The sequence below is a fragment of the Lotus japonicus genome, chromosome 5 (genome assembly GCF_012489685.1).
Source record: "Lotus japonicus ecotype B-129 chromosome 5, LjGifu_v1.2".
Lineage (NCBI taxonomy): Eukaryota > Viridiplantae > Streptophyta > Magnoliopsida > Fabales > Fabaceae > Lotus > Lotus japonicus.
In genome coordinates, this window is record NC_080045.1 from 12245095 (window position 1) to 12266062 (window position 20968).

Consider the following 20968-nt stretch of genomic DNA (forward strand, 5'->3'; position numbering starts at 1 on the left):
TTTCTCCGGTCGGTACCCGCAACCGACTGAAGTTACACATTAAGGCTTAGCTTGAATTTAAAAATAGGTGTTATATGCTGATCTTCTTCACGTGACTACTTACTGGCATGATTTTCAGCATATTTGTCTAATCAAGTAATTGTGATGTCTTTCTCACTCCTTGCAAGTTACACCTTTTGTACTTATCCACTACTACACGTTGAAATTGGTAAAGGAGAGCAGGCTTTACGTCATCCTCTTTATTACCATTTACCACACATCTCACTAAAAAATCAAAAACAACTTCATACCACTTCCAGAATATGGCAAAAGTGGCTTAGGAAGAAATGTCTTATTCCATTTTATTATCTTCTTTATTTTTCCACCCCGTCATCCTTCCATAGAAGAAAATGAGTGGAGGTTTTTTTTCAGTTAGTGTGCAAACGACGGTTGACGCAGTTGATCTTCGAAGGTGTCATGTATGGCCTTGGGTTCCCTCTCCCAATCTCTTGGTCACTCATCATCTTCTATCAGAGGTTTGGGAGGTCTAGTTTCTCATCAAGTCATCACAATCGCACAAACCTTGCAAAATAAGAGCTTTCTATCTCTAGTGTGGGGACTGAGAGCAAGCTTTTTTGTTGATCGTATGCTATGTATTTTTGTTCCAGAATTTTTCTCTGTTTTATGTTGATTTTTATTTTTGTTTAATCTTTCTTTTCATCTATTTTTCCATCTTCTCCTTTGTTTTGTAATACTCGGTGCCGCCCCTAACCACCCGCCACCCGGCGAAAACCGAACCCGACAAAACCGACAATGATCATGGTTGGCGGCATATCACATTATGCTCAGTTCGGTTTTGGTCGGTTCGGCTAAAATGAGCCCCAAATCGACCGTACCCATCCGATGCTCAGCCCTACCTAGAAGTTACTATTATTAAACAAGTAATCATCTTATTAAAATGAACTGCAAAACTATGAGAACCAAATAGTTCAACTCTGCATAGATCACGTTTGTTGAATGTGCCTAGAATTATACGCTTTGAATTATAAACTAAGCAACAGTAAAGCCTTTGCATCCTATTATAAGCATTAAAATAACCAGTACAAGTATCAATACCTACGTGATATGTTCGTGTTGCTTGCAAGATTGATGATACATGTTCAGCAAGTGCAAGACCACTTGTTAAAATTGAAATTATCAGAAAAATGTGGTAAACAAAATCATTGTTTGCACAAAGAACTCCTAAATATATTGAATTTCAAACAAAAATAGTGACAACAGTATGTTACTAAGAGCCACATGCTCTCTTGTATCAATGAACTCCATTAGGGCAACACTCATTGGTGTTTGATTCTCGCAATAAACAGTGGGCTGAAAACATAACAAAGAAGAAAAGAAAAAAATGTATATCAATGAGCAAGAGTCTCCAATAAAAAGACAAAATTACTAGATGAAAATATGAAACAACATCAAATATTTCAACTATTAATTCAAGCCACCGCAACAACTTTTAATAAGTGCCAAATTCCAAATTCTTATCTCATAAAGAGAAGAATGGTGTAGTAGACATCAACATTAAGAAAAACTTAATTTTACGAACAAAATCGCCTTAAGATACTTGGATAACTTTTTTTATATTAAACACTAGATTTTGTAACCTTAGATTTTGCATGTATTGTTCACTAAATCACCGTAGCCCAACAAGCTGCCTTATTAACTTGAAATAGGTTTCAGAGCCATTGTTGCCCTCGAATACCCTTGCCTCTTTTATTCCCCCATGTAAGTACATTTTACCATCACTCAGAAACATAAATTCACGAGCAACATACAAATCAATCATCTTTTTGTGCTTACTTAAAGAGGGAGCAATATAACTTGAAGCATGGAACAAACTTTTCAAACAATCCAATGAAGCTTCGTAAATGAGTAGCCATCCTAATTCAGCCATTGCAATTCCTACAAATTCAGAAACTAACGTCAATTTTCAAATCCAACTAAACTAAAGTTTAGTTAATTTTGTTTTGGTTTAATTCTACTTTTCGTCATTGGTCTATCACAATTGTGCGATTTTGGTCTCACTGTTTTAAAACGAGCAATTTGCATATCACATGTTTCTGCCGTCAGCACTTTTGGTCCCTCCGTTAGGGCTTCGTCCAAAATTTGACGGAAGTGAGTGATATGGCATTGATTAATTGACATGGGACCCATATTCTAATTCCACGTAGATAGCATTTGAAAAATCATTTATATTTTTAAGAAAACTAATTTAAAACCCCAAATAAATAACAAAACAAATTTAATTAATAAGAAAAATGCAGCATATGTTATCCCTGCAACCCATTCATCCAAAGGTTGAACATTTACATCTTACTCCCTCGGCTTCTAATTATAAGACCTAGTTTTAAATTTTTCATGTTCCTAAATATAAGACCTTTTACCATAATGTAGAAAAAAATATTTCACTCTTCCATATATACCTCTCACATTAATTGCGTGTTTTCAATTCCAAAGTTTTTATTACAACCTATTATTAATTAGTGAGAGAAAATGACAAAGGGTAAATATAGAAGAATGTATGCATTTTAAAAAAACCAAGACACTAATTAGACACATTTAATGCTTTCTTAATAAGCGCAATTTTTTGTATTAGGTCTTATAATTAGGAACATAGGGAGTACAACACAAAAATAGAAACTTGGTAATGAGGCGGTGAGCGGAGAGAGAAGTAGCATCTCAATTGTTCACAATCTGGGAGTAGAGAGCGAGCTCGTATAGGTGACCTGGTAAGACTTGAAGACTAGAAAAGAGATACTCATAAAAGCTTCAATCTTTGCATCTATGGTTCTGTGATATCCAGATCTCTGAAGCACACAAAGAAAAGAAGAGGAAACCCCAACAAGCTTCAATCTCCTTTTTAGATCTGCTCGGTTCTACTTTGATCAATGGAAAACCCATCGATTTTGGGTTTAGGGTTCAGTGTGGTTATGGGTTTGAAAACCACTGAAGTGGTTACGACAAAGGAGGACGCACGATGATGTGGGTTCCATATTTGGGTGTTGTAATGATGAGGACGATGATGCGGTGAGACCGATGGGATGAGGGGTTCCGCGATGATGAGAGAGGTTTCGTTGATGAGAGAGGTTTCGATGAGGGTGGTTGTGTGTGAGATGGTAGAAGGTTCTGGTTTCTGTGAGGGTGGCCGAGATGGGGGTTTGGAGGTTCATGGCCATGGTCTCGACTAGTGACAATTCAGACAAATATTCACATTTTACTACATACATTTTTCTTAGAGGTGAAAGTATACCAAATAGCCTGTTAGGGTTTGTGGCCTGGTTTTTCAGAGACCTGACTTGGTTTTACTCATTTATTAAAAAGACCAAGCTTGAGCTTTTTAAAAAGTCAGATTAAGTAAAATGGCTGAGCTCGGACTATCATAAAATTCTATTTGGTTGTAAAATATTATTTTTCTAAATAATATAAATAAATGAAAATGCAATGATATGAAGAAATATCTATTTGCTTATTGACCTAGACCACTGGTATACTGACAACTTTAAAAGACATTTTTTGTTAGATATGCTTTTAAACGGGTTAGTATGTTGTTTAAAAAAAAGCATGTTAGGAAGTCAAGTTAGACCTTTAAACTTGTTGTATGTGAGTCACCAATCAAGTGAGCCCACATTACATATATTAAAAAAAAAATGAATTGATGTAAAGAGTGGGTCGTAGCCCATGTTATCTCAATTAAGGGGTTACACCCTTATTTCATGTTGGTAGTCACCGTCATGTGAGCAAGAAGAGAGAATTGGAATTTCTAGAAAAGGAGAGAGACACAGCGAGAACGAGAGGGAAGAAGCCTCTTCAGAGAAAAAGAAAGAATAGGGAACATTGCAGCCGAGTGACAGAGAGAGAAGAAAACTTATTCTTCAGTCTTGACAGAAGTGTGGTACTGTTAAAATGCTCTGATTTGGGTGAAATTACTGTGTGTGAAAGCTAGGCAAACTCAAATTTTCACGTGAAATAGCCCAAGTTTCACGTGGAAAGGTAGGAAAACTCAAGTTTACACACATGTTAATCATTACTCCGATCCCGAAGGCCAACACAATAAGACCAGAATCCTGTGGTGTTATCCCATGCTAATGTATCCAGAGCGTAGGCTTGCTTTTAGCACCACAAAGGGTGTTGGTCGATTAAGACAGCATGATGGTGGTCATGGAAGTCGAAATCCGCTAAGGAGTGAATCCAAGTGTAGTTAGTGATGGATGCTTGGCAATTCATGAAGCCACAGAGGAGAGAGTGTCACTGAGGCGCCCGAGCGGAGCGGTCGTCGGTGCAGATCTTGGTGGTAGTAGCAAATATTCAAATGAGAACTAGAGTTTTTCAAGCTTTTCACGTGAAACTTGACCAATTTCACGTGGAATGTTGAGATTTCCTAGTTTTCCACGTGAAACCTGGGCCATTCCACAGTACCTAAAGGTTGAATTTTGTTATGGATTTTTTGTGTACCTCAAGGAGCATATTTCCAACATTCCCACCAAATTTCATTAAATATGCACACAGAGATTTTGTTTTGCCACGTTAGTAATTTTCTTTTAGTGTTTTGCCTTCTCTTTGTACTGTGTTTCAGTGTTACCCACTTTGTTGGTGAAGATTGTATTTGCTCTGATGATCCTTGGTGGTTCCAAGAGGACTTGTGGTGTATCACATTAATTTATTAGTTGAGAATTTTACTAGCTTGGTCCCGTGGATTTTATTTTCCCTTTTACGGTTTTTCCCATATTAATAATTCTGGTGTCTATGGGACAGGTGAATGGTTCAAGGTTCGAACCCTGAGAAAAACTAATTTACTAATATTACTAACAACTAACATTTGCCCATAAAAAAAAGCTTAAACAGGTTTTTGGTCCCTGCGATTGTAAAGGAATTCAAATTGGGTCCCTGAAAAAATTATTTGAAATATAATCCCTAAAATATTTTCTTAATCAAATTAAGTCTTTTTGCTCAATTTTGACCGGTCAACGGTCAAGTGGCAAGCCTAGTCAGCGGCGGTGTTCACATGTATATTTTCGCATCAACTTTAGTCCTTGAAAAAGATTTAAATCATATTTTCAGTCCTTCCTTCCCACCACCACACTACTCTACCTTCTTCACCAACCTCCATCATCTGCCCGAAATATTTTTTCAGACCACAACCTTTAACCCAGATGTTTTTTCCCACACTCCTCTACCTCCTTCATTCCCTTCCTATTCATCTTCCTCCTCAGTCCATAACCAGCAAATTAAGAAAAGTTTTTTTACAACAATTTATATGGTTACTGTAAACATACATGGATGTAATTCTCATCTACAAGTTAAAATTTGTTGGTCACATTCTTAAAAAATAAAATTAGGGAAGAAGAGGATGAGTGAAAGAGGAAGAAGATGAAGCATGCAAGTGCCCAGAAGCTTAAAGGAACAAGAATTTCATCATTTGGATGAGAATTGAAGAAGAAAGAAGATGAAGGTGAGAGAAGAAGAAGATGGTGGTGGAAGAGGAAGAAGATGGTCGTGGAAGAACATATACTAAAAATATGATTTAAAATTTTTACAAGGACTAAATTGATGCGAAATAATCTACGTGGACACCATCTGCTGACTAGGTTCACCACTGAATCGCTGACTGGTCAAAATTGAGCCAAATGACTTAATGTGATTAAAAACCATATTTAAGCTTAAAAAAAACTGGCGTCTCTTGATTATATTTGTTATGTTCTGTGCTTACTATTGTTGTCTTAGTTGTTTGTCCGAAGCCTATTTTAATTGCACTGAGGGGAAAAGTCGATTTAGGAGCTTCCACTAAATTATTGTCTATTATATTATTTGGCATCTTTCCCTAACAACTGGTATCAGAGCCGATAGTTAGTGCGACCATGGTGATGACTCCTTGTGTCGAAAGTTTTCTTAGAAATAGTGGTTAGGCGACGTGTCCCGTTGATGGAGATCCAACAACGGTGCAAAGATTCAGAGGTTTTCGCTTGAGATTTACTTACACTTGAGGGAGAGATTGTTGAGATGTCAAGTGTGAGTAAGAAGTCTCACATTGGAAGATTAGATGAGTAATGAGCACTTTATAAGTGAGATGACCCATACACTTTATGAGTAATGAGCACTTCAGGTTTTGGGTGAAAGATGTGATGTCTAATCCACTTTGATATGCTTTTGTTAGCCCAATGTGATGATCCATCTTCTTGTGATCCACCAAAATTTAGTTTATGACAAACCACAAGACAACTTAAACTATAAAATTAGAATGAATGTCAGACTTAAACGATGCCAAGCCTACCTGACCTCACATATTTCCATTCCTAATTCTCCTTCAATACTACCTTAATACTTTTGCATGGGCTTTTCAAAAATAATCATCCCATTTATTGTTATAATTTGTGAGAAATATTTCCAAAATATATAAACTTGGAAATATGTTTGTATTAATTGTTATATTTATTAATGTTCGAGTTAACATCAATATGTTGATAGTGGTGTAGTGGTTGTGTAATTCTCCACTTACCTCTGTGTCCCGGGTTCAAAATTTTAGCCAAAAGGTGCAATGGACAGGATTCGAACCTGCGAGGCGCGTCCCTTTGTGTGAGGACGTGTTTACCAGTTGAGCCATGGAAAGGTTGTGTCCTTTTTCTGAACATTAATAATATATAAGGGTGTTCTGTAGTTGTTTCTCCAAGAGATATATCTCTTCACCAAGGGATGTTAATATCTCTATATAAAGAGATATTTGGGCAGAAAACTGAGACAGACCATATGCACGAAATTGGACTTCATTTTGGCCAATTTCTCTTCCATTTACTTTTTCCTAAATCATCCTTAACTTCACTAATGCATGAGTGAAGTGTGAGAATCATACTTCTGTAAACTATTATCAAAGATACGCTTGGTGTGTTAGTGCAAACCACATCAAGGAATTCAAAGTATCCTAAAGGGAATTCGCCGGTTTTCTCAATTGCATCCAATATACATTAATTAGTGGGGGCGAATTGAACCTAAAGGTTAGTGCGTATGCACGCTTTGAATCTTCAAGTGCTTCCGTCATCAACATCTTTATCAATCCAAGTGTTGAAGCATCTTCCCCAACAGATTATTTCCCAACATAATTAATCTCAATCTTTAATCTTAAGCTGATCTTTTTGCGTTTTGTAAACTTTAGGTTCGTACTAAATAATGCCGCTCTTCAAAATTAATATTATTATGTTAAATTCGATATACTATGCACTGATTTTTAACTAGCTATATTAATTAGTATTCTTCAAAAATTGTACCAAAAAAAAAGTATTCTTCGAAAAAAACTAGTTATATTAGTATATAAATTGCGGTAACTAGTAAACTAGCAAAATTAATTGAACAACTTCTATATCAACAAATATAAAACACTTATCATAACTTAGCAAAGTTATCCAACTGCAACACACAACAGAAACATCACAAAACTAAGTTACATTATGTAAAAGTGGATTTTCATAATTTATGCTTTTTACCCTACACTAAAAGTAATTAACCAATTAACCACAATATAACTTAATCAGATAAAATTGGCACTTTTTTTTGTCAATTTTTTTTGACACATATGGCCAGAAAGTTCCCTCACAAGTGGTCCGAGTTTCTTTTCTTCTTCCAGCCCGATTTATTGCATTTTCTTGGGCCTTCTTAGGTCCACGAAATCTTTTTAGTGCCTGCGTCCATAGATTCCAAAAATATGTACTTTGAGATTGTGTTCATTATTTGAAAAAAAAGAGAGATTGTGTTCATTAATTAGACAAAAAAAATAGGATTGTGTCCCTACAAAAGAAAAGATTGTACCACCTTCCACCACTGGCCTGCCACGATCACTACTGTCATTGATACCGAACAACACCCACCTTCAATTCCTCCTACACCACTACCAGCACGACTAGATAACGTTCACCATTGCCACCGGGTAATGTTTATAGAAGTAGTTTTATAACAGTGGTACTGACTATTGTGCATTTACAAAGTTATCAATAAATTTTTAAAACTAAAAATCATAAAAAATTAAAACTGAATTTATGAAATTGAAAACTAGTTTTGAGTTTTAAAATTTTCAAACTATAAAACTAAAATTCATCCCAAACGGGACCTAAGACATGTTTTCTTTAGTATAAGGTGACTTATGAGTGCTAACCCGAATTTTAGTGTGAGCACTAATATACACTACAACAAAAAAACATTTTTAGTGGCAATAAATACTGCTTTTAACGGCAATAAAAATGGCCGCAAACACTTTTACCGACAACCACCCTTCCACCGGTGTATCGGGAGTCGGTAAAGGCTTTGCCGGCGCTTTTACAGGGCGCCGGTAAAGACGTCAAGAACAGCCGGTAAAAGCCGTCTTATGTTAGCGGCCATAATTTCCGGCAGTTAGTATTGCCGCTAAATGTCATATTGTGCATTACCATTATAAAGCTACTCTTGGCGGTTTTAAACCGCCAGAATTTAGTTTCATATCTGCCAAAATGATAAATCCCTTGAAATACCAGTAACAATGACTTTGTTGAGAAAGAATAAAATGAAGAATTAATACTACAATAAATTGATATTATGACAAGGAATATTCAAGTCATCACTATGACAGCCCCCATTAAGAACATAAATTTAAATGCACCTATATACCTAGTGATAAATGAGAATTTACAAAGGATCTAGCTCACAGACTAATCAGACACATAATACAAATGAATATAGAGATATTAACTTTAACTGATGATAGGAGAAAATAGACCTACATTGAGCACACAAGCAAGACATAATGATAAACCAAATATGGAAATTGTAGTGCTACAACTAACTTAAATGGAGAGACCTTGTGAATTATGCCATCATCAATTATTGGACTGTTTAGTATCTTAGACAAGCCAAATAAAGCTTCAACCTCATTCACATTAACTGTCAAAGGTTAAAGGACATTTCAGAGTTAAATTAAAACCACAAGAAATCTTACATGTATTATGGGGACTTTCAGAAAATCTAAGGAATAACTCGGGAGTGTACAAATTTTTAACATAACCTTGATGAGGCAAGCCACTGTTGAAGCTCAAGATAGCCAAGAGTCAGCTTCACCCGCTGCTGCATCAGGCTTACACAACAACTATATGAAAATCTACCCACCCAAAGAGTCCAATTACAGTGATGACTATAAAAGAAAATGAGAGGAGCCATCTAGAGTTGAGGTTTGAGGATGGTACCTTTATGAGTTCTGCTCTTACTTTTTTCAAACTATTATGATACCTGTTCTGTTCCCCCTCATAATCAGCAAGCTACAACAGCTTAGTATATACCCAGTTCAAGATTAGCACATCAGCCACCCAGGCATGACCTGTGGAGAAAAGCAAACTCAACTGAAAGTAAATGTTTTTCATTTTTTTGTTCATAATTTGGGAATAGCTCACAAATCTCATCATTCCTTTTTTCCACTTTGAATCATCAATGGACCCCTTATTTCTAAACATTTAACATTTCTCTTAGAAGTACATATATGAAACAAGTATGGTACAAGTTTAGAGTATGGTTGCACAATTGGGCAGGAAACCAATAGAAACTGTAAAAGATGACATTACCTACAAATAGTTGCAAACAGAACATGTCCTGAAGAATAATCTCGCTGTGCAACAAAATCAAAGTGTAAATTTATTCAAAGTGATAATGTGCAAAATCTTACCTGTGATCCAGAGCTTAATCTTGTCACTAAATTCCCCGAAGCATAGCGCTGTATAATGTGCAAAATCTTACCTGTGCAACAAAATCAAAGTGTAAATCTCAAAGCAGTTAAGATTCATAGTTTGATAGGACAGAGGGATGCTTTCTTACACAATATTGAGACCTAGAAAAATATCATATTCATCTAAGTGAGAACATATATAAAAAATATTGTTCCTAATCAGCATATATGCCAATGCCATGAAGAACAGAACGTACCCCCTCCATTTGCCTATGCAATTCCGATGATAGCAGCAACTTCCATGACCCATTAGAGGGTTCCACATAAAGCCGAAGATTTTAAGTAGCTTGCTTTCCTGTTTATACAAGCGTGTATCTAGAACTCCAATAATCTGCTAATGAATCTGAACAATAAATTTTTTCTCTTCTTATGGATTCACACGTGTTTCTTCTCTCAAGATCAGAAAGACAGGTTCACTTACTATTGTAAGTCTGCTGCACAAGAGGCTTGCATATATAAGTAAAACCAGACCTCCCTTTTTTTTAAGCTTATAGCCTTTAAAATCTAACACAGAACTTTACTAACCAAATGTAAAGAAAGACTAAAAAGAAGGATATTCAAGATCAACCAGCATCTTCCTCATGAAGCAGTCTTTGATCAAAGTGCCAAACACCTGCAAGAAACAAATTATCATTGATCAAAAATTCAAAATGAATCCCCTTTTTCCACATGCTCAAATTTGGACGGGACATTCTTGATGGGGTGAAGTACAATTCTTCCACCATGAATATTCTAAAAAATTAAGTTCAAGCGATTCAAGAGTCCACCTACATAACATATAAGGAGTAAACTAAACATCTTCACACCACAAGATCATATGTTTATAATCTATGCTCTGAAGTGACAATTTCGTGGTCCACACACAAATCAAGTACTACAAAAGCTCAGAGTAAGACTACTACTAATAATGTAATTGCAACTTCAAAATTTACTGGAACACCATGTGCTTAGAAGACCATGATTTTCTAGTATTCAGACTTTCCTTGAAACAAGTGGTCAACATCATCTAAAGCTGCTTGTTTCACCTGAAACACATGTAAAACAGTTTAAGCATGTTGTTAATCAAGAAAATAGAGATAACAATAGTTATAGTTCATAAGATTAGAATATTTGTATAAATCAGTCAAATCAGCACCCAAACTCGTTCCTTCAATGCTCTAGAGTCTAGACAATGGAATTATTTCAAACTTCAGTAATTACAATCAAGAACTATAGTTGGTCACTTAATATTGAATTTAAGTAGGATCCTACCTAAATTGTGGGAGAAAAAGTGTACTGTATCATCTGCATGTTGTTGCCCTGCCAAATGCTACAAAAAAAACAACACAGCAAATAGATCCTCTCATTATTTTTGTCAGAAACTCAATTTTCGTTTTCTAAATCCTTATTGTTGATGTGAACTTGTAATTAACAGAGTGAGTAAATCGATGCAATGCAATATTCTTATGAACCCTAATTGTTCTTGTAAACTTGTTACAAAATGCAACACAAATCAATAATTTGGAAACAGAAAGGTGTTTATCGTGTGGTTTTGGAAGGAGGAGAAATTGGAGAACCTGAAGGTGAAGAAAGCCATCGAGCAACGCAACATTGACGACGGTCGCATCTATGCAAACTGCAAAGAACGCCATTCGCAAGTGCCCCAAGCAGATGAACTACCTCAGCCTCTCACCGCACCGTCATATGGACAACCACCGGAACCGTGACCAAGCTCCGCTTCCTTTGGATTGCAACGCCGGGGTTCAGCGATCGGCGCCGCCGCCTCTGATTCGCCGTCACCGTCCTCTCCGATTCTCTCACTATTGACGCACCTTGTGGTTCAATTTCACAGGAAAGCAGAACAATCCCTAGCCTTCGCAATCAGATATGGAAATGAGAAGAAAAATGAGGGAATGAAGAGCTAAGTGTGTTTTCCCGTGCAGTTATCACTAATTGCCGGTGTACATTAAATTAATCTGACTAATCTTTAAGCTTAACAAATTTTTTAATTTTTTAGTTAAATTTCCGGCAAAAGAGTGATTGCCACTACAAATGTGTCGCTAAAGGTAAGTTTTGCGGTAGTGATATTTCACCATTACTCCTCTAGATGTTTTAGGTTCATGTTAAAAATTTTAAGTGTGAATAATAAGTCTCACATTGGCTAATAACGGGTTAATTAAAGACAATATAAGTGTGAAGACTCATAGATTCAAAGTCTTAAGGTTTTGCATCAAGATGTGGTGTTGGACCATTATTCTGGTCTTATCTCTTAAGCCAATTATAGAGTTCTCCATATTTTTTTGTCCCCTCCTCGTACTCTAATAGCGTTATCAAAGCCGATGGTTCTATTTGGGCCGAATATTTAGTTTGGTAATGGTCGGTGCCCTTGTACTGCCCGGCATGGCTTCCACTTGAGGGGAAGTATGATGTTGAGGCTCACTCTTGACTCACATTTGAGTGGGAGAATATTGAAAATTTCAAGTGTGAGTAATAAGTACCACATTGGTTATTAACGGGATAAACTCAATGCCTTAAGATTTTGGGTCAAGATGTGATGTTGGAATCACTATTCCGATCTCATCTCTTAAGCCCATTATAGAGTTCTCCCTCTGTCTCTTCCTCATACTCTAACAATTTTAAGTTCATGTAGTTAGATAATGAGGATTGCCAAAACTTTAGGGCTTGTTCACTTCCTCAATTTCTGTTTTTAGTTTTATGGAAAATTATTGTTAGACATAACCCGACTGTACGACATTTGACAACGACAACAATTTGTTGCGGAGTTACTCCCTCCATTCCAAAAACACTGTTTTTTAGACACTCTTTAAAATATTTTAAAAAGTTTATTGTATTAAAAAGCCAATACATTTTTTACTAATTTTTACCACCTATATCCTCATTAATAAATTTTTTCTTTCACCTATCACATTTAATATTAATCAACTACAACTCTTCTCTATCAACTAGATTCTTCTTTATCCAAGTTGAGTTTAATAGCTGCACATGGTGCTAGTAAAATTAAATAAGGATACTTTAATAACATTATGCGATCAATAATTGTCATCTTACACTTTATGCCACACGCTTAAACAATAATCTTTGTGAAATAAATGAAGTAACAAAAAGAACACAAAACACACTTCTAGCAGGTTGAAACTGCAACAAGTGGTGCGTACATACGCACCAATATTTTTGGATGTAATTGTCTCTCACAAAGTTATTATGATAAAAATGAATTGAATATCATGTGATTCAGATTTTGATACTTTACTTAAAAAATGATTTTTATAGGAAATTAATAAACATTCTTCAAAGAGAGATAACATTATTTATGTTTAAGTTTTATCTTTATCTCTAAATGATAGCTTAAGTGGTAAGAGTAATGTGACATATGGATTAGTTGGGGAAAGCTTGGGCAGTGACGGATCCAGGACCCAGAGTTAGATGATTCAAATTTATCAAATAAACACATCGGTAAAAATATAATTAAAAACAACTTTAGTATGTTTATACATGAGAAATTATACAAGTCATAGTTGTACAAATATGTGCAAAACTTGATATACTAGTATAATTTAAAACTTTGAGGGGGTTCAAAATAAAATTATATAGAGGAGTAAGTGCAATTTTTTTTCCGAACCCCCTCATGAACCCCCTCAATGTGAGCTACATCAGCCTCTGAGCTCGGGGTTCAATTTTTATAGGGTGCAATTTATCTTTCTGATGTAAATAAAAAACTTAATATTTTTGTTTTGGTGCTTCACTATAAAACCAAACTCATCTACTAGTAAGGTTTTCCCCAATGAGAGTTTTTCCTAGTAAGGTTTTAATGAGACATTTCTTTCTTTAGTCTCTCTTCAAAGGGGTTTCTCTTAGGGTTTTGCTTGAGTTGTAGCTATGTAATGTATTTAGCTTTGCTTGCTACTTTTCTTTTTCTCTCTTTGTATTGGGTTGAAGTACCCCTTTGTACTTCATATCAATATATTTCTTTGCCCAAAAAAAAAAAAAAACCACTAAATTATAGTGATGAAATTATTGGTTAATGAAGCAGCATTAAAATCTGGTCTGAAGCCGTTTTTCCTTTAATTTGTGCTACCGCAAAAGCAAATTGCTGCAGGTTAAGTGATTGGTTGGTATACCTTCGTCCCTTCTCTTTAATTTATAGTTTATCCTCTAAATACTTTAGTTTTAAATTGGTTATAGGCATACTTAGACCTTAAGAAAGTTCACTTATATTAAAATAATATTCAATCTTCATTGCAGATAAAGGCATCTAGATGTTACGAAATTAATTTGCTTACCTATAATGCTTTTGATTCCATCCGAATCCGAAGTCCAAGAGCGAAAGGGAAAAAGGAAGGCAATAGAAAACTGTGATAATTCTGTCATCTTTTGGAAAGTTAATAAAGGCCATGCTCTTATCAAGATGTTCTTTTTAAAAAGAAAATATTTATTCAACGAAAGAAAAAAAGGGTTGATATATATCAAGCTTTTCAGAAAGGTCATCAAACCGAAAAAATCAAAATGACTAAACATATGTAGAAGAGCATGTATGACCATTTTACTTCATACTCAATTCCTCCAAATCAATCTTATGGTCCAGTGTAGTATTGACTTTTTTTCTAACCGCTCGTTACTAATTTTTTTGACTGAAAATAATCATTTTAATTTCTTGGTGTGAAATAAGTTCAACATATTTGCAGATGAGTGCGAGTCTTGGGCATGTGAACCCAAAAAAATGGTAATTTAAAATAAAAACTAGCGTCAGCCCCAATATTGATACTAATTTTTTCTCACTAATGTCAGTTTAACTGACATAGCATAAAAAACTTAACATTTTAGCTAGAGTAGGTTTATTGATAGTTAGCGTCGGTTACAACCAACACTAAGATCCTCAACCAACTTAGTGTCCGCCCACTGATAATTTACGGCGAATTTAGGATGACACTACATTCATCGACAAACTTAGCATCAGTTAGGGATGGTATTAAAGTGAGCTAGGACTAGTCCATATTGTAGTCCACAAGATTGTGTCGGCCTAGCTGACACTAATGTTCGATGATTTATCCGCCCCACCTTTCACATAAGCCCCTTCATTCACTAACTTCCTCAAACCCTCACCCTATCTTCCTTACCCCATCCCTCCCCCCTCCTCCGCCCCCATCCCCCTCTGGCACACAAAATATGTCATCCCCCTTAACCCTTACGTCGTTGCAACGCCACTTCCACTTACATCATCTCTCCTCTTTTAGCCACCAGTCCACTCTCTCCGCCACCCTCTCCTTGTCCCTTTACCGCCACCCCTCTGCCATTCTTCCCATTCCTGCGACGCCACAGTGCCACTTTGCCTCCCTTAGCCACCAGTCCATCCTCACTACCACACTCACCCCTTCTCCCTCCACTACCCCATTGCCATTCTTGCAATCGCCACACCATCCTCTCCCCCTTCCACCACCAGTCCACTGTAACCCTCACCTCCGCGCCCCTTCTTCTCTCTTTACCACCAATTTCTTTGTGACGTCATCTCTGCCACGATGACAAATTCTAACGTCATTGTTTAGGCTAAGTAAAATGTAGGAAGAATACATATTCATAATTGATGTTCTCATAGCCTACTCTGAACCATATGATGATCCTTGGACAACAACTCCGAGTTCCAAATGATTGACTGTAGAAATGTACTCACACTATATGAAAAGGGATCGCACAATGTATATGCAAAGCGACAAATCATTTACTTGACATATGACAAACTAACGATGACATTTTTGCAAAAGGTGACGATAGTTTAAATAGAAAACTCGCATGTTTTAAAGTTGAATAATGAAAAGTGGGAAACACTATGTAAGAATTGTAGGAAAGATATGATTATGCATTCTTACGTCTTACAAATTAATCATTTAGCATGAAGTGTGATATTTATGCAGTCAAAGTATTGTAAGCATGTTGTTGATTATAAGATGATTATTAATTTATAGTGTGGATGAACTAATATGACTTGAAAAAATAAATATATAATTGTACGTACCACATAATGTGAAATTGATGAACTGAAAAAATTACAGCAATTGTCTAGATGTGTGACAATAGGAAAAAGGACTCCTCAAAATGATTTTAGATATATTTATAGAGAAGACATATAAGTCGTTTTTCTATATATTGTCATATATATTCAATTCATTAATTTCACAGTACAATTATATATATTTTTTACAAATTATATTAATTCATCATACACAAAACGAACGTTATTTTAAATTGTTTAAGAAACCTGCAGGTTTTAGAGACTCATTTTGGTACATGATTTTTTGAAAGCTAGAACGACTTATAATTAGTTGGATACACGTGCATTTTGTGCTTTTACTCTGATCTATGGCGCAATGGTCGTTGAAATTCATACTTTGTTGCGCAAAGGTAATGCCTTCGCTTGCCTAGCTGGAGCCACTACAACATTTTGGGCCTACGGCAACGCCATTCGTTCCTACGCCATGTAAACCGTTGCCGTAGAGAGTTTTTGAAAACGGTTTTGTTTTACGTTGTTTCTGGGGATGAAAAATTCAAGGAAAACGGTTTTTTAATGTTTAATTTAGACACAGGTGCAGAACCGTAGCATAAAAGACTTTTTTCAATAGAAACTTAATTCACCGTTCAAGATAAAAACAAAAAGAACTTGGGTTTAGGCTCACCGTTGAAGATTTCCCCTTCCTCGAGCGACTCGCGTCTCAGAGTTCACGACTGCACCTGGCCGAATCACGATTCGCGCGACTCACCGCCGTGCATCACCGCCGTGCATCGGCTGTCCACCGCCGCGTCTGAGCGACGGCGACACCATGTCTTACCGTCCCCTCACCCTGGTTCTGGTTCTCTTTCTCACTCATCTCTCTGTCGCTAGGGTTTTTCTTTTTCTTAGATTTTGAATCTCTGATTCCACTCAACCTCGCCTCACGCAATCGATTATGAAACATGAATCAGACGATTCAAGCACCGATCCCGATCTCGCTTGCTCTGAGCAATTGCTATTCTCGTGCTGCAACGATGAATCGGAATTTTGCTCCAGCCAGGAAACTTCGTTCTCTGACCTTCACTTCGAGATTTTCTGCGAATGCTCATGGATTACACTTCACCATGTTCATCGATTTTGGAAGGTAATGCTTCAAGCCTTCAACGTTTTCATTGTGCTTCTGGTTCACGACTTTGACGGATAAATTGCATGTTGAAAACTTAGCTTTGTTCTCTTATTAGATGCTAAATATGCTAGGACTCTTATAAGTGAAATTCCAATTAAAAGTTCGTATAAGAAAGAATTAGATCTTAGGTTTGAATTTATCAATTCTTGAACATAGATTATAGAAGATATGAACATAGTCTTTATGTTATTTGAAGTTTTGAACAAGTGTATTTGTGCTGTATAGAAACTTCAATGCTTATGCAGCTAGCCGCACATAGACTTTCGGTTTATGTTTTCATTGTGCTTTTCTCACTCTTTATGTGTTGTTTATATGCTCGTGTTTACCTTCTTAGGTTATGTGAGGGTAGAGAACTGTTGGATCAAATATTGGCCTAGTAAGTATTGCTTGATATTGGAAGTGATTGTTATTTTTCTTGGTCTAAATCTAGTCTCCTTGGTACCTTTGATTCATGTCATTACAAAAAAAAGAAATAATTCAATTTCTCAGTCGCATGCTTTGCTTCAATTTCGAAAAATTTTATTCATGAGAAATATGACTTTCTATAACATGTTTTAAACTTGGGGTTTTTCAGGATGTGGGAACCACCTGAATCTAATGGGATGCTTTCAAAAACGCTAGCATGAACAAGAGCTGTGAGTAGTCTCAGGAAATCTGTTTCCATTTGGCTACATTTTCTTTCTATTGAAGTTTTTTCCTCCTTCGATCAGTAGTTAATAATTTTGCATAATATGTGTTAAATTTTTACCCTCCTTGCCCTGCTTATTTTATTATTTACTTTCATCTTTTCCTGCTATACATTGGTGGTTACTAATGATGCATGCTATCTCTCTCTTTAAGGTAAACAGAATCATGGAACTCCCGCAAGATAGTAAGGCAGTAGCCAAGCACACAGATAGTCCCAATGTAAGGATGGGTTTTCTATACTTCATTTTCCATGTTAAACTATAGATATGGCTCAAGAGCGTTTATGTTTATAGCTAAGGGCTATGTACTATTATTATCACCAGCTCGCTCTTTTGGCATTGTGCATGAATGTAGTTCCCTTCTTAATTATCATCGATGCATTATCTGTTTTTGTATTTCTGCACTACTACTACTACTGCAGCTAAGTACTTTCTGCTCACCATGACTTTTTTGTTATGTGGGTGTAGTGTTTCAAAGCAGTGTTTAACAGCTTTAGTGTATGTTGATTTAGGATTGTAAGAATGTTGTCAAGATCATTTTGAGGGTAAACATTTTCTTTTTCATTTTGAGGTTGTAGTGTGGTCTTGATTATGCTTATTGCTTATGGTCTATTATGCTTTGATTGGGTCTACAATTGCATATTAGTTATGAAGTCAGTGAGATATTACCTTATGCAACAGATTCAATGTGTAGACATCATATCCAAATGAAGCACTCCCAGGTCTTTTCTTATTTAGTTTTGAATGCATGTAATGGTGTGTATGAGCTTGGAAAGCATGTATATATTTTTAGAAGGATAAAGCATGCATTGGAAATAGGTAATGGTTAACTAAACTGATCTGCGTACATATGATGGAATTTAATGAATAAGAATGATCTTCTATTGCATTCAGCTTGCATCACATGACACTTCTTAGTAATTCCTTACTGCATTGTTTTCCTCCCACTATATCGTGTTTCTTTCCTGGTAGGTAATGGTTAACTAAATCTTCTCAACATGCAGAACATGGTAGCATTCTTCTATTGTGTATAGGAGGGGAGACATATAACATATTTGGTTCCATTGATAAAGATCAATGTTGTATAAGACTTCTGATTGCATTTTTGCTCATTGCAGCGGCTTTTCTTGGTGATCAGAGACAATATGATGTGACTCTAATCACTCATTTTCTTTTTTCAATTTTTTCTCTTCTCTTTTAATCTCTCTTCAAGTGTACTGTTTGTGTTTATTTGGGTTTGGAGAATGTGATTTGATGTGTGTTTGTGCAGATTGTGGGATGGAGAATATCCTGAAGCCAGGTGACATTATAAAGGGTCGTGACTGCGGTTTTTTACTAGAAGCGCACTCGTTGCAATAAGTTTCACTCTACTATTCAATTCGTTAGCGCACTCGTCGCAGTAAGTTTCACTTTACTATTCAATTCATTCACATGTTTTAGAACTTCGCTGTTTATTAAGTGGAAGCTGGAAAAAAGGTAAGATCACATTCACATCCTACTTATTACAAGCTAGCTTCTCTCCCCTACCACTAGAAATGTCAACATCAAATGCTTAAGTGTATGACCTAGTACAAGCATAAAACATAGATAAACATAGTGTTATTTTGACACTCACAATGGCTTGCTTATTATTAAGTGGAAGGTTCATGTTTGACGGGGTAAGTGTGTAATAAAATTTGCTCCAGGTTACTTGCCTGCAGTTTATAGCATCAAAAACAAAGCAGGTCTCGTCATAGCCGATGAGATTCAGTCAGGGTTTGGTCGTCTTGGTAGTCACTTTTTGGGTTTTGAGGTACATGGAATTGTCCTGGATATTGCAACAGTAGCAAAGATAGCATTTTATCTAAGCTGCATATGTGATTATTTAATAAATGCTACTTAGCTAGGTTGACTATGCATGAACTAGAAATAATTGCATTTGTAATGCAATTGAAGGTTACTTCACCCATTCAATGGGAAACAACAGTGAAGACTCTTCTCAACAAGGGGCACAAGAAAGGCTATGAACTGGGACCTAGAAAGTTATACAATACATTTGTTAGGTACTTTATGTAAATTTTGGATTCTCAATGTTTCTTATTTGGTAAATTTATTTCATCTAAATCATGAGTTTAGATTTTAGCTTTCATAGCTCTTGTTTCACTCTGGTCTGAACCAGATACATATGTTTGGTTCAATCTGAAAGTTTTAAAAAAAATTAATGAGTTGAAATTTTTAAGACAAGTTGCATACATAATCATTTTGATATGAAATGATTTATCTTATATTTATACATATATTTATACCTTTCTATTTAGCTATGATTTATCTTATATTTGATTGCTGCAAATGTGGTTAACATATTATAGGTGAAATGTAGTATTTTAAATATCTCAGGGTCCTCTAAAGTTCGATTGTGTTGTTTGGATTTAGTATATGAAATGGCAACGGTTAGAAAACTGTTCTCTTTGACCTACAAATAAAAACGTTCTCAAATACCTTTGATAACGTTTTAGCATATGTTCTCCTTATGATCGTGGGGAACGCTTTTCCTGTGACATCACAAGAAACGAGTGAAAATGCGTTGCCATAGGTTTACCAGAAAAACGTTCTCTATAGCTTCTTATTGAGAACGGTTTTCTGTTATTGTTGCCGATGACTCAGTAAAGCGTTGTAGAAAGAATAGGCAACGCCTCAGACAACCACACTTGCAGAAACGTATCAGAAACCAAAGGGAACGGTTTTTTGATATTAGGCCACGGTTTCTGGGCGTTGCTGTAGACCCAAAATGTTGTAGTGAGCCTCTTGTGCTGCTTTCTGCATACACACCTTTAATTAGCCTACTTGTAAGTGGATGCTATCCCAATTGCTTTCCCATTATTCAACAATTTTTTTATGATGACAGACATATATATAGTCCATGAAACTGTCACTTGTAAATTGGAACATGAAGATCAATCACGACCAAAAAGCAAATTTTTACCTTAAATTTTCATGTTAGCGTGGAGATTAATCAACCTGTACCCAACAATAAATGGAGATCAATCAATCAAGTTTGGACTATCTCAGGGTGTTGGCTTCAGTGTGACAATTAAAAAGTGAACTACGGTGGTACAGTTGAATTGTCACCGTTGAATATAATACTAAAATATTAAGTGATCCAGATTAAATTTTGTAAAAAACTACAATGACGAATATACCCTCGTTCCAATCTCTCCCACCCTACTGTCTTCTCTATCGCAGAATCCCTAAAGAGTAAGATGAAGAAATGGGGTTCTCGGAGACGCCGCCACCGTCGTCGGCGAGTTACGACCCGCTTTTGAACTCGGCGCCGAGATCCAACATCGCAGAGAAAGGATTCCGAGGGTTTACGA

At 36.1% G+C, this 20968-nt stretch overlaps 2 long non-coding RNA genes across 18 annotated transcripts; one reads left to right on the top strand and one right to left on the bottom strand.

Annotated features, from left to right (window-relative positions):
- Positions 1-7436: 7436 nt before the first annotated feature.
- Positions 7437-11687, bottom strand: LOC130718364 (uncharacterized). 9 transcript variants are annotated; one of them, XR_009012610.1, is made up of 6 exons: positions 11320-11687; positions 11015-11072; positions 9961-10788; positions 9704-9774; positions 8849-9361; positions 7437-7700 (listed from the first exon to the last, which is right to left on the bottom strand). It is a non-coding gene; the product is annotated as an uncharacterized LOC130718364 (long non-coding RNA). The 9 variants fall into 9 exon arrangements; XR_009012607.1 differs by having other exon boundaries at positions 7831-9361; XR_009012613.1 differs by lacking the exon at positions 7437-7700 and having other exon boundaries at positions 8556-9361; positions 9961-10197; positions 10289-10376.
- A 4700-nt stretch (positions 11688-16387) lies between these two features.
- Positions 16388-19743, top strand: LOC130718362 (uncharacterized). 9 transcript variants are annotated; one of them, XR_009012603.1, is made up of 7 exons: positions 16388-16602; positions 16715-16887; positions 17264-17305; positions 17504-17564; positions 17770-17835; positions 18734-18765; positions 18886-19743. It is a non-coding gene; the product is annotated as an uncharacterized LOC130718362 (long non-coding RNA). The 9 variants fall into 9 exon arrangements; XR_009012600.1 differs by having other exon boundaries at positions 17770-18765; XR_009012599.1 differs by having other exon boundaries at positions 18620-19743.
- Positions 19744-20968: the final 1225 nt, after the last annotated feature.